The sequence below is a fragment of the Empidonax traillii genome, unplaced genomic scaffold (genome assembly GCF_003031625.1).
Source record: "Empidonax traillii isolate 1590-97213 ecotype Southwest subspecies unplaced genomic scaffold, ASM303162v1 scaffold460:size473327, whole genome shotgun sequence".
Classification (NCBI taxonomy): Eukaryota; Metazoa; Chordata; class Aves; order Passeriformes; family Tyrannidae; genus Empidonax; species Empidonax traillii.
Genome location: NW_020955653.1, coordinates 57,375 through 69,366, shown reverse-complemented (window position 1 = coordinate 69,366; position 11,992 = coordinate 57,375). Strand labels below are relative to the sequence as shown.

General features: G+C 44.7%; 1 long non-coding RNA gene across 1 annotated transcript in view; it reads left to right on the top strand.

Annotated features, from left to right (window-relative positions):
- Window positions 1–1,438: 1,438 nt before the first annotated feature.
- Window positions 1,439–11,992, top strand: part of LOC114063254 — a 21,171-nt gene continuing 10,617 nt past the window's right edge. The window contains exon 1 of the long non-coding RNA XR_003572531.1: window positions 1,439–1,451. This is a non-coding gene — a long non-coding RNA (uncharacterized LOC114063254). The remainder of the gene's footprint in view (window positions 1,452–11,992) is intronic.

Here is an 11,992-nt window from a genome sequence, read left to right as displayed (position 1 = left end):
CTACTGTTTTGGCAGCAATGTGGTTCAGCTTTGTGCATTTCCTAAGCTTTTCTGACATCCTTTCTTGAAGAATTACTTTCAGTGGACTGCATTCTTATTCAGACGTTGTGGAGGTGTAATTTCTCATTACCCAAGAAATGGTAATTCTTTATTACCTCTAGGCTTATGACCAAGTAATATCGTTCCTTTTAAGTAAAATAATAAATCATTTCCTGTCTGTCCTCTTTGTATCCTTTCTTGCTGGACTACCTTGATCTCTGTCTGTTATGATCTGGTTATTAAAATTATTAGAAGTGCCTCTGCCCAAATTAAGGTACGAACGAGACCAAATACCAAAGTCAATAGTATGAGTTTTATTTAATGGTAAATGTGAGACAGAGAAAGAGAGATAGAAAGAAATAGAGAAAACGGGTTGAGGGGTAGAAGAGTGAGAAAGAGTTTAAAATAGAAAAAGTATCACCACTCCATGGAACCTGGTGGCATCCCGTAGGTCCAGTTCTTCTGGTCTTCTTGGGGGTAAGGGTTTCCAAAAAAACATAGGATTCAATGGAATAATAAATGTTCAGGAGATGCCAGGCACCTCCTCTTGGAGGAGGGAAGCTTTATAGTCTCTTGTAACAGATGTGTTGCCTCACTTGGATCACATGAAGTCTTCTGGTGGCAGAAGGCCTCAGGAATGAATTAGGGGGGCACTTTGGGGGTCTTTCATGGTTTCTGACTCCTCCTCAGTTGCCTCTCATGTGAATGTTCCCCATGTTCGTGGTCTCCCTGGGGGGCACGGGGTTACTCCTTTTGTTTGGTGTGGAGAGATTTCACCATCACACAACCAAAACCCTTCTCCCCTACCACCCCCTGAGCCCAGCTAGGGCTGATTCTTAATACAGGTACATTATTCTCTCCTGAGCCTTGTCAAGTCCCCATTTACAATCCAAATTCCAGTCAGGAGGCACAGGGAGGAGAGGGGGTGCTTTGGTGGCCACAGACTGTTGTTTCCTTGCAGTTTGACAGAAAGTCTTTCTATGGTTTTGACAACGTTTAAGACATTACCAACATTTCAGTCCCTCACACCGTCTCAAGTATATTTGTTGTAGCAAGGAGATGCAAGATCAGCTGATCAGACCCACTGCTTCCTGTACTGCATACACCTTTGTCCGCACTGAAACCTTCTCGTCAAATACCTTCAATACAAAGGTATTTGTGGATAAATTATCTTCAGTGTTATCCTGAAAGAAATACTGTGTGCTTGGGTATTAACCACCTCAGCAAATCTCTCCAAACCCTTCAGAAAGTCAGGAGAAGTACAATGAGATGTGCGGTAAATTCAAGGGGCAGTTTGTGGCAGAATCTTAAAATCACAATCTTGGGCCTAAATTGAGAACTTTCTCAACAGCAGCACATGTTCATGTGACAGAGCAAAGATTTCATCTGTTTCCCAAAGCTCATCCTGGGATGTGGCACGCTGAGACAGCCCTAGAAGCAGAGAGCAGAGTAAGAGCCGAGAATAACTCAGAGAAAGAAATCACTTTGCAGCAGGTCAGTGAGCTGGAGTGACCTGGCTGTACTGAGCTCTGTAGCATAAGTGAAGGGACTGAACAAAAGGCATAAGTTATCAACTGGAGAGTCCAGAGGGGTTTGTGAGAAATATTTTTTCCCACTGAAGTCCTACCAGTATTTGTGCAAAGAATTTGGATATCCTTCAGATTGTTGCAGTGAAGTGGCAAGCTGATCTGCTGTGGAATTACTGCACTAAGCAGGGAGGATCAGGAGGGGAAAGAAGATGTGGGAATCTGGTCCTGGCCTCCTGGTGGGAGCACTCAGCCTAGGGGCTGCCCTCAGCGCTGTTCTTGGAGATCAGGCTGGTGCAAAGAGAAATGGGCCTGGGGTGCCCTGCATGTTTGACATACCTGGGTTTCAATATAGGCATGGGTTATGTAACTCAGAGCTGTGTAGCACTGAGAAGGCTGGACAATTTGGAGATTTTTTTTTTCCTTAGATGTGCCACATGCCTATTTTGTGCCCCATAAATGAGAAAGAAATCCTGAAAATTTTCACAGAATGATTGTAGATTTTGCAACATTACACCTACTTCCATATATTGACTCAGATCAGGTGCTAGGAAAGGTTTCAGTAAGGAATAGAGGAGTGGATATGAAGGCACCCTAAGAGCCCAGGTCACAGCCCTCTCTGGTGGGAACAGCCCTTTAGACAGCAGGCAGAGATACTGACAGCACCAAGGGGAAATAAACTGCACATGAAAACTGGAATGTGCCTGTAAGCAGTGTCACTTTTCATGTCTGGATTAAGCCTTTCATTTTGGCTTCTCTGGCACAATATTAAACATTTTTTTTTCTGACTTTGACGTGAATAAATATGTTTTCCAGTCTTTTATGGACTAAAGTTTTCCAATCTTTTATGGAATAAAGAGTATTCCTAGGCGGAGAGAAATGGAAGATGCAATCCTGAAAAAAAACCCCAGGTGATACTGGGCAGTTTTTTCCTGTTACCAACTTGCATAAAAATCCAGTGTAAGAGTGCGTCCCGTGTAATACGCATATTACAATAGATTAGTTAGTAGTAATTTGAAAAAGCCTGGTGTCCCTAAAGTAGAGATTTTTCTAGAGCATTCCTTAGTCCTGTTTCAAAGAGTAATCTTGATAATATAACCACAGCCACTGGAAAAAAAATACCTATAATTAACTACAATTTTAACAGATAAACTAAAAGTTTGTAATCCTGATCTCAAGAGAACTTGCACTCTCCTTGTGTTCACTTATTTTCAGTCTTAGACAATTGGGTTGTGCCCTGCTAACAGCAAGAGTTTGGCTCCAGTTGTGCAACTGTGCAGTAATTGGCTGCAAATCAGAATTAGATGGGAAGATGTCATTGAATTCCCTTCCAGAAAAAAATAATAAGAATCATTCTCTTTCCCCCAAAATTACTGTCATTCAATTTGACTGAAATATTCCCTCCTCCACCATACATTGTGCCCAACCAAGCAGGACTTAATAGCATTCCACTGATATAGCAAATTAGTTTTTACTGATGACACAGCATGCTCAAAAAATTTTACCCCCACTTTCATTTTTTCCTATTCTTTCAATGTGATTCACCCTCCTACCCCTTTCTTTCCATTGCCTCATGAGTAATTTCTTTTTATCTGCATCAAGCAAATGTAATGCTGCATAAAAACTGGAAATGGCTGCTTTTGTACTGTAGTTACTATTAATAAGTCTCTGGTGTTAACAGTTTCCTGATCAACGCATCCTGATTTTTCACTTGGGAAATGCAATGTTCAATGTGTAAAAAAAAATGGGAAAAGATACAGATCAGACATTTTTAGTTTCTCGTAACTTGAGCAAGATCTCAGGTATGCCCTGTCCTTTAGGCCATCATTAGTAAAAATAGATTGCATGTGCATACCCTTTTCAAGGTAAATATAATTTGTGCTCTGAAGTCCACGTAGTAGATGCGGTATGAGAAGGCACATCAGCTGACATGGCATATATACGGTCAGCTTTCTCCCCACTTCAGGACATGGAAGGGATGTTCCATCGAACAAGGAGGTGCAGCAGCTTGGGATTGTCACAAGGACAAGATACCTGAGATATGTTCAACAAAGCCTGGCAATGTGGTAGCTGTGGTAAAGAGAGAAGTCACTTATGGGCTATTTTCACTTCATTTAATGGCAGCCATCTAAAAATAAGTAGTCTCACTTTGTTGTCAGTGGAAAGACATCAGTGCCTCAGAAAGCAAATCATGCAGCCTGTGGGTAAGACAACCCTGTGGAGGTGCGTGTTTCTCTCCCTTTAGTGTAAGAAGAGCGTGGACAGCTGTGGGAACATGCACAGAAATAGTCAAAGGCAATTCTACTTTGCACTGTACAAAACTGAGAAACGTCTGTGGGAATTTGCAGACCCTCAGTTCTGACAGAGAGCAGCCAGCATCCTCTGCCTTTGCTCGACTGACTGAGTGAACTTGGGTGCTTCAACAGCTCTGAGGGGAGCACTGTGATGGTTCAGATCCAGCTCCCTGCCAAATGCCCCAACTCACAGTAACAACCCCTTCCCCCTCCCTTCTTCCCTTAGGGCAAAGGAAAAAAACCCTATAAAAATGGAAGATCTTGAAATCAATCTAATTATATAAAAATATATATTTTACATCTATTCCAGTTATATACAATTGAAATACTATGTGCACAGCAAAGGGGCTCCCAAACACCTCCAAAGGGAAAGGGAAAGGGGAAAAAAGGGCCAAAAAGGGACAAAACCAGAACAGATATGCACAATCAAACCCAAGAACTAGCAAAATAAAGAACTAGAAAAACAAAATCTCACCATGTCCCTTAGAAAAGCAAGATCACCAGACATGGCCAGCACTCTCCAAACCCCTGCGTGGTAGACCAGCAGTCTCTGCAGGCCTCAGCCTCTGGATAAGTGAGACCAACGCAAGGACCTGCTGCTCCTGAACCTCACCAGAAGAGAAGAGAGCAAGGTCTCTAATCTCCAACTTATTTATACCCTGGTTTCTGTAAAAATTGTGTGGAATACTGAGAACATGGCCACTTCCTTGGTTACGAGCTGGTTACCAGGAAGGCCTAGACTAAAACCATCACAAGCACTATCTCCTTGAATTTTCCCTTTTAACCAATGCTAATGGGAGAGAGGGAAAGCTAGAAAGTATGCACAACTCACACTACAAAGCTTTTTACACAACAGCCAAATGCCTGGAGTGATACAAACGTATATGCCTCAGACTGAAGGCCTTCAGTGGCGAGTTGGAAAGGAACATAAAGTTAAGCTGTGTGAAAATGACGAAATAACTACATTTTAATTTGTGATTCTGAGACTTTCATACTGAGAGAACAATGTGGAAGAACAATCAAATCAAAGAGCAAGTCAACAGTTGCCACCCCGTTTCTGCTGCATCCTTGTACTGAGCCATTCTTGCAAGATATTGAACAACTTCTGTAGTACATAAGGTATCCTAACTACTGCCACAGTTCCTAACACTGTTCATCAACCTTCTTCAGCAAGAGCCAAATTCTTGGAAAGTGTGGCCAATCGTTTGTTAGCAGAAGTCAGTTGAAAGACTACTATTGACTCTGGTGTTTCTAGAGCAGGTCTGGCATTCACCTTGACTAACTTTGGCTATCTGAAAATAACTCAAGTTTGAAGCCCAGTTTACAGCCATTGGTGAGGGAAAATGAAAGCATGGGGGATGGGGGATGAGGAATTCGTCTCACCTGTCTTACCTGCCACGTCTTAGAATACAAGACAATGCCCTTCAGAAGTCTTTCCACACTTGTTTATTTGGCAAGTCAGGGAGGCAAAAAGGTGCTATGTGCGCTGTTTTCACTGACTTGAAGATGGCTATCTTCCAAAACAGCTCCATGTTTCCTGTCTGGAATATAGGACTAGTCAGAGGGGAAACAGCAGTCTTTGAGAAAAGTCAACAGTGGCTTGTGAAACTCCACCAGTTACATCAGCACTCCAAAACACACATTGTGTGGGTGGGAGAGTAGCTCCAGCACACTTATAATTCAGGTCCTTTGCAGCAAGTGGGTAAATGGTTACGCTGCTCCTATAAAATTCTTGGAAGCAATAATAAAGTTGGATGACAAAAGATTACTACCCTGTTACTGAAAATAAAAATAGCAGAAGGTCTGTAAATGTCATAAGATTGGGTTACTAAGTGGGATTAAGCTTCTTCATGAGCCTTACGTTTTTCCTGATTCAGACTTAACTGGCTTACTGAAACAACTTCAGAAAGGTCAGAGGTTTACCAAGAAGCTATGAAGATGTGAAAGGGCCATCTGCTACTAGAAGTTCCAGATTCTCCTTTCAAAGTACAGCAGCAGGTGTTACAAGCAAAAATCCTGTTAGTTGTTGCTCTGGGTAGTTTTCAAAAGAACCCGGGTTGTGGCTCCCAGACCGAATATGGGATATATGAAATCACCACTGTGCCACAATGCTGCTTCTCCTCCACATAGAATGGTTTGGGTTGGAAGAGACTTAAAACCATCTAGTTCCAACCCCCCTATCCTGGGGAGGGACACCTTCCACTAGACTGGGTTGCTCAAAACCTCATTCAACCTGACCTTGAACACTTCCAGGAATGGGGCATCCACATCATCTCTGGGCAACCTGTTTCAGTGTCTCACAACTTCCACAGGGAAGAATTTCTTCCTAATATCTAATCTAAACCTGTCCCCTTTCAGTTTACAGCCATTTCCCCTTGTCCCACCACTACATGCCCTTGTCAAAAATCCCTCTCTAGCTTTCTTATATGCCCCCTTTAGGCACTGGAATAAGCTGTAAGGTCTCCCCAGAGCCTTCTCTTGTCCAGGCTGAACAACCCCAACTCTCTCAGCCTAAATCCATAGCAGAGGTGCTCCAGGCCTCTGATCAACTCTGTGGCCTCCTCTGGATGCTCTGCAGCACATCCACGTCCTTCTTATTCTGGGGGATCACAGAGCTGCATGCAGCACTCCAGGTGGTGTTGGAGACAGCCATAATGAGGACAAAGCTTACCTACTACGGAAAAAGGAGTTCCTGGAAGAGAAGAACACTCATTCTACATCCTCTTAAAGGACTATATTACAGACACTTTGGGCTAAAACCTATAGATAGGTTGCTGCCCTTGTTCAAAGTCACGTTTCCCCATGTTACTATGCACTTTTCCCCTTGGGCTGCTTGTCACTTTCCCATCGGGCAGTTTGCAGGGAGGTCTATGCCCTACCCAACCACCTTCCTTCCCAGTTACCTCACCGGTGTGAGCCCTCCGCCATGTTGCATATTCATGTTAACCCCGCCTTTCAGGCCCTGGTTTTACATAACCACGCCCAGTTTCTGGAATCCTCCCCGCCTACCCTATAAAAAGCGGCCATTTTGAAGAAAGGCAGATCTGTCCGGAATCTGCTGCCGTGCGCTTGGAGCTGTGTAGCTCTCATGTGTTCATTCCTGAGCTGCGGCAAAGTGGGGTCTCACCAGACCAGACCAGAGGGGCAGAATCACCTCCCTTGAGCTGCTAGGCACGCTACTTTTGCTGCAAGAGCAGCAAGGACACAGGGTTGGACCTCAGACTACTGTCACCTGTATTGCACGGGTGCTCAAATGGTCATGAGGTGAAGTGTGTTGGAAATCAGATAGGAGATCTATGAACAAGCCTTCCTCTAGCTAGTAAGCTCTTCTGTTTGGAGGCAGTTGCATGAAATGAAGGGCACGTATTCTCCTGGAGGTTTTTAGGTGAGGGTAGGTTGTCTTGGGTGGGTGCTTTTGGGAATGCCTACAAGAAGACACCTGTGTAAGAGGGTCAGACAGACCATCTGGGCTGAGTGGAGCTTGGGCTTCTACAAGCTGAGAGTTGTCCGTATTTTTCTGGGGTTTTGCATGTCCTCCCACTGGAAATGAACTGAAGGAGGCTGCAGCCAGCAGCAAGGGCTCACAGTTGTTGTGAGGGAATTGTCTCATGCCGAGTGCTTTTTTCTGTGTTAAGGTCCAAGCACATAAACTTCCAAATGACAATAAGTTCCTTGATTTTATTTAGCAATGACATAAAAGGATACTTGAGATATTGTTCTGGTATTTTAGAAAATACTTGAGCTCACATTTTACAGATGTCCAACTGTAGGAAATTTGTGAGATTCTCTGCTTTTGTCACATAAGTGTGAAGGACAGAGCTTAGGGCTGGTTAGAGAGTTGAGCTGGAACTGAGTTAGCTGCCACATCTTCATGGAAAAACCCAGCATATGCATTTGCCCCTGAAGCAGGAAGAGCTCTGCTGACTTCTTCACGCACCTTTATGGAATTAGATTGGGTTTTTTCTACAGTGAGTGATGTAGAGAGGTCCCCAGAGTCCCTGTGTCCCAGCCCCTAGCTTTAACTAGCCAGGAACAATTTTGCCCTGCATACAGAAACCTAAACATTGCTTCTATCTCCCTGAACATGAAATCCATTTTCAAATATTAAAGCTGTTTTGTAAGCATTGAATAAGAGAAAAGGAACAATTAAGATGCTAGATGGACTTTGATTAGTTGTGTTTAGGGTTGAAATTTTTTTTTCTATAAATCTTTGTATTTATTATAGTGTGTAGAAATATATATTGACATATATAATAGGTTTGCTGCAGAGGAAGAAGAATGGAACTTATTTTCTATTCCAAAGTTTTTGGAAGACAAAAGTGTAAGATGTGTATTAAAGAGAAGGATTGTTTAAAGAAAACAATAAATAATGACACTACATAAGAGCAGTAAGAAAAGAGAAACAGAAAAGATGATGTCAGTGAAGATAAGACTGAAAAATGTAGAGAGAAACAGAGAAAGATGAGGAGGAGGCAAAGTAAAATGAGGAAAACAAAAAAGGGAAAATTCAGGAAAAACATAGCATGTAGAAACTAGCAGTGAATTTCAAGGGTGGAATACTGTGATGCAGTGCTTACTTTTAAGAGTGAAGACTCCAAAATTGGTTAACCCCATTAGAACATAATGCTGACCTGTTAACCAGAGCCTGCGTAGCCAATGCAAAGACTGAGAGAGTGGAACACATTTGACCGCATCTGACTGGTCATAGGAGACTGCCTCTATAAGGCATAGAGAGAAATGGGTCCCGCCTGTTGGAACGATACATCTTGCACCAGAGCACGTGGGGCCATGAAAACTCAGAGCAAAGCAGGGTGCAGAGCAGATTAGAGTTAGCGCTGTGCTGAAGTTATCAAACCCTTGTCCTCATCCACACACCAGTTTATCACCTGTCCAAGGCGAGCTAAGTCAGAGTTTTAGTAACACAGACTTTCCCACAATACCAGCTTCATAGTTAGCACAGACCAACTGGAGGAGTCTGCTTGTAGCCTCTGCTGTGCTGACATTCTTTAGAGTGTTCCTACACCACTGAGCATCTCCAACGCTGAAATCACAAAACTGAGAGGTGCAGTGCAGAGAAGAAAAATGGACTTGCAGTCTGACTTACATTTTGAATATTAGGCAACTATTAACCTTTTAATAATGCATAATGGACCATAAATCTCCCCTGAGTTAGCAAATAGCGAACTGCAGGTCTGCTTTTCACAAGTCCCACTGAAACTACTTCTGGATGGTTCTTGGCCCTTTTTCAAAGCTCTTTATTATGTCTCCCGTCAATCCAACTAGAACAGTGCTAAGGAGTCCCACACATGCTCTTACCAAATCCTTTGCTGAGCCCCAGGCGGGGAGGGGGAGCGGGTGTGGGGAGAGGATGGGCAGATCCCGAAGGCGAGATATGAGTGGCTGGAAGGTATAATGACATGAGCTCGCCCAAAAAGCTTTTCAAGCAGACCCAAGAGCAGCTGGACTGTGAGGCTTTCATGCTTCCCAGCGCAATACAAGGGACAGCCACACCGTGATAGAGGCGGAAGAAGGAGCACTCTTGCTGTCAGTCCAGTAACTATTTTGCTCACAGCCGTGTGTAAGACCTCAGGAGGTCTCCAGGCCAGCCACTCACCCAGAGCAGACTCAGACTGTGTGTGTGTGTGCGTCTGCATACGTGTCTGCGTGCACGTGCGTGTGTGCACGTGGGACCACAGACAGGGCTTTCTTGCAGTCCTCAAGTGTGGAAATTGTCCCCTGAAGTAAGCAAGTAGCGGAGCACAGGTCTGCTTTTCACAAGTCACACTGAAGCTCCTTCTGGATGGTTCCTGGCCCTTTTTCAAAGCTCTTTCTTATGACTCCCATCAATCCAACTTGAACAATGCTAAGGGGTCCCACACATGCTCTTACCAAATCCTTCAGCTTTCATGATTATCTGTAGCATTCACATCAGCCCCTTTTTGAAGAAGGAACTTGATCATCCCTTTACGACGCCCGGCGGACTCTGCTGAGCCCCAGGCAGGGAGGGGGAGCAGGTGTGGGGAGAGGATGGGCAGATCCCTAAGGCGAGATACGAGTGGCTGGAAGACATGAGCTCGCCCAAAAAGCAGGCGCCTCCTAACGGTTTCACACCCTCTTGGACTCTCTCTTCAAAGTTCTTTTCAACTTTCCCCTATGGTACTTGTTGGCTATCGGTCTCGGTCCGTTCGATACGGCCGACGGTGCACTATCATAGTGGCAATTGGCACTCGTCGTTCCTCAGCCTTCAACAGTCCCACAGCAGAAGGGTTGTCCGAGAGGCCAGGTAGTGAATTCAACTGCTTAGCCGCCCCTGTCTCCACAGCAGCTATTTTGAAAGCCCATCTGTGTCCCTTGGGTTCTTTGAAATACCCATTCCTAAGGTAGTCAGTGCCTCTATATGACCCCTGTACGTGGTGGAAATGTCATTTTTCCCTTCCATGAATATATCGCTTTGTAGCTATCAGACATTACTGTAAACATCCACAGCACTGGCCTGTTTGCCACTTTCTGCCACTTCTCACCAAGACAAAGAAGCAATCAGGAAGAAAGGCAATGGGGAAAACAGATGAAAAATTCCCTAGCAGATGAAAGGCACAACATAATATGTTTTGGTTCTTCCATACCTCGCCTCTTAACTCTTAGGCCATAATAAAAGCATGTTTGCCTTTAGAAAAACTTCACCAATCAAATACAATGTAGACAGTGTTTATGGCAATAAACACATCACAGAATCATAGAATCTGCTGAGGTGGAAGGGACCCACAAAGACCATTGAGTCCAACTTTTAACCCTGCACAGGACCATCCCCAAGTCACACCATGTGCCTGAGAGTCTCATCCAAATGCATCTCGAATTCTCTCAGGTTTTGTATTTTGGGGACCCTGTTCCAGTGAGCAATCAAAATTAACAAAAACCTGCAGGTGACTTGGCAGTCACACAGTCACTTAAGTCACTTTTCCCCTTTTGCTGGCAAGCCTGGGCAAGGTACTCTAGTATTAACTCAGATACACCAGCTGTCTGTCATGTAATATTTTCAGTACAGCTTTCAAAGGCCTCTATATGACCCCTGTACGTGGTGGAAATGTCATTTTTCCCTTCCATGAATATATCGCTTTGTAGCTATCAGACATTACTGTAAATATCCACAGCACTGGCCTGTTTGCCACTTTCTGCCACTTCTCACCAAGACAAAGAAGCAATCAGGAAGAAAGGCAATGGGGAAAACAGTTGTAAAAGCCCCTAGCACATAAAAAATAGAGCATAATATGTTTGGTTCTTCCAAACCTCTCCTCTTAACTCTTAAGCCATAATAAAAACGTTTGCCTTTGGAAAAACTTCACTAATCAAATACAATGTAGACAGTGTTTATGGCAATAAACACATCACAGAATCATAGAATCACAGAATCTGCTGAGGTGGAAGGGACCCACAAAGACCACTGGATAGTGATTCTTTGCATTGATATCGGCACCGTGCTCAAGTAACAACTCCACTAGAGATTTGTTACACACCAGGGCAGCAAAGTGAAGGGCTGTGTTGCCAGCAGCAGCTGTGTGGTCATGGTTGGCACCATGCTCCAGCAGAATAGCTGCACAGTCTCTCTGCTGGTGCTGTACTGCCTGGAAACAAGGGCCGCCACAGCTGGTCGAGGTCGCTGCAGGGGGTCGCGCTGTGCAGGTCGATCCAGGCCATGTCTTGAGGCTCAGCAGCCTCGGCCTGGGTTCATCAGACACAAAAGATGCCCGGCAGAATCTACCAAGTCCCAGGCGGGGAGGGGATGGGCAGATCTCGATTGCAAGATTGTCCTTATTGCGGCTGTTGATAAGGAATTTCTTCAACCACCAGTGCCATCACAGCTGGTCGAGGTCGCTGCAGGGGGTCGCGCTGTGCAGGTCGACCCAGGCCATGTCTTGAGGCTTAGCAGCCTCGGCCTGGGTTCATCAGACACAAAAGATGCCCGGCAGAATCTACCAAGTCCCAGGCGGGGAGGGGATGGGCAGATCTCGATTGCGAGATTGTCCTTATTGCGGCTGTTGATAAGGAATTTCTTCAGCCACCAGTGCCGCCACAGCTGGTCGAGGTCGCCGCGGGCTGCCGCGCTGTGCAGGTCGACCCAGGCCATGTCTTGAGGCT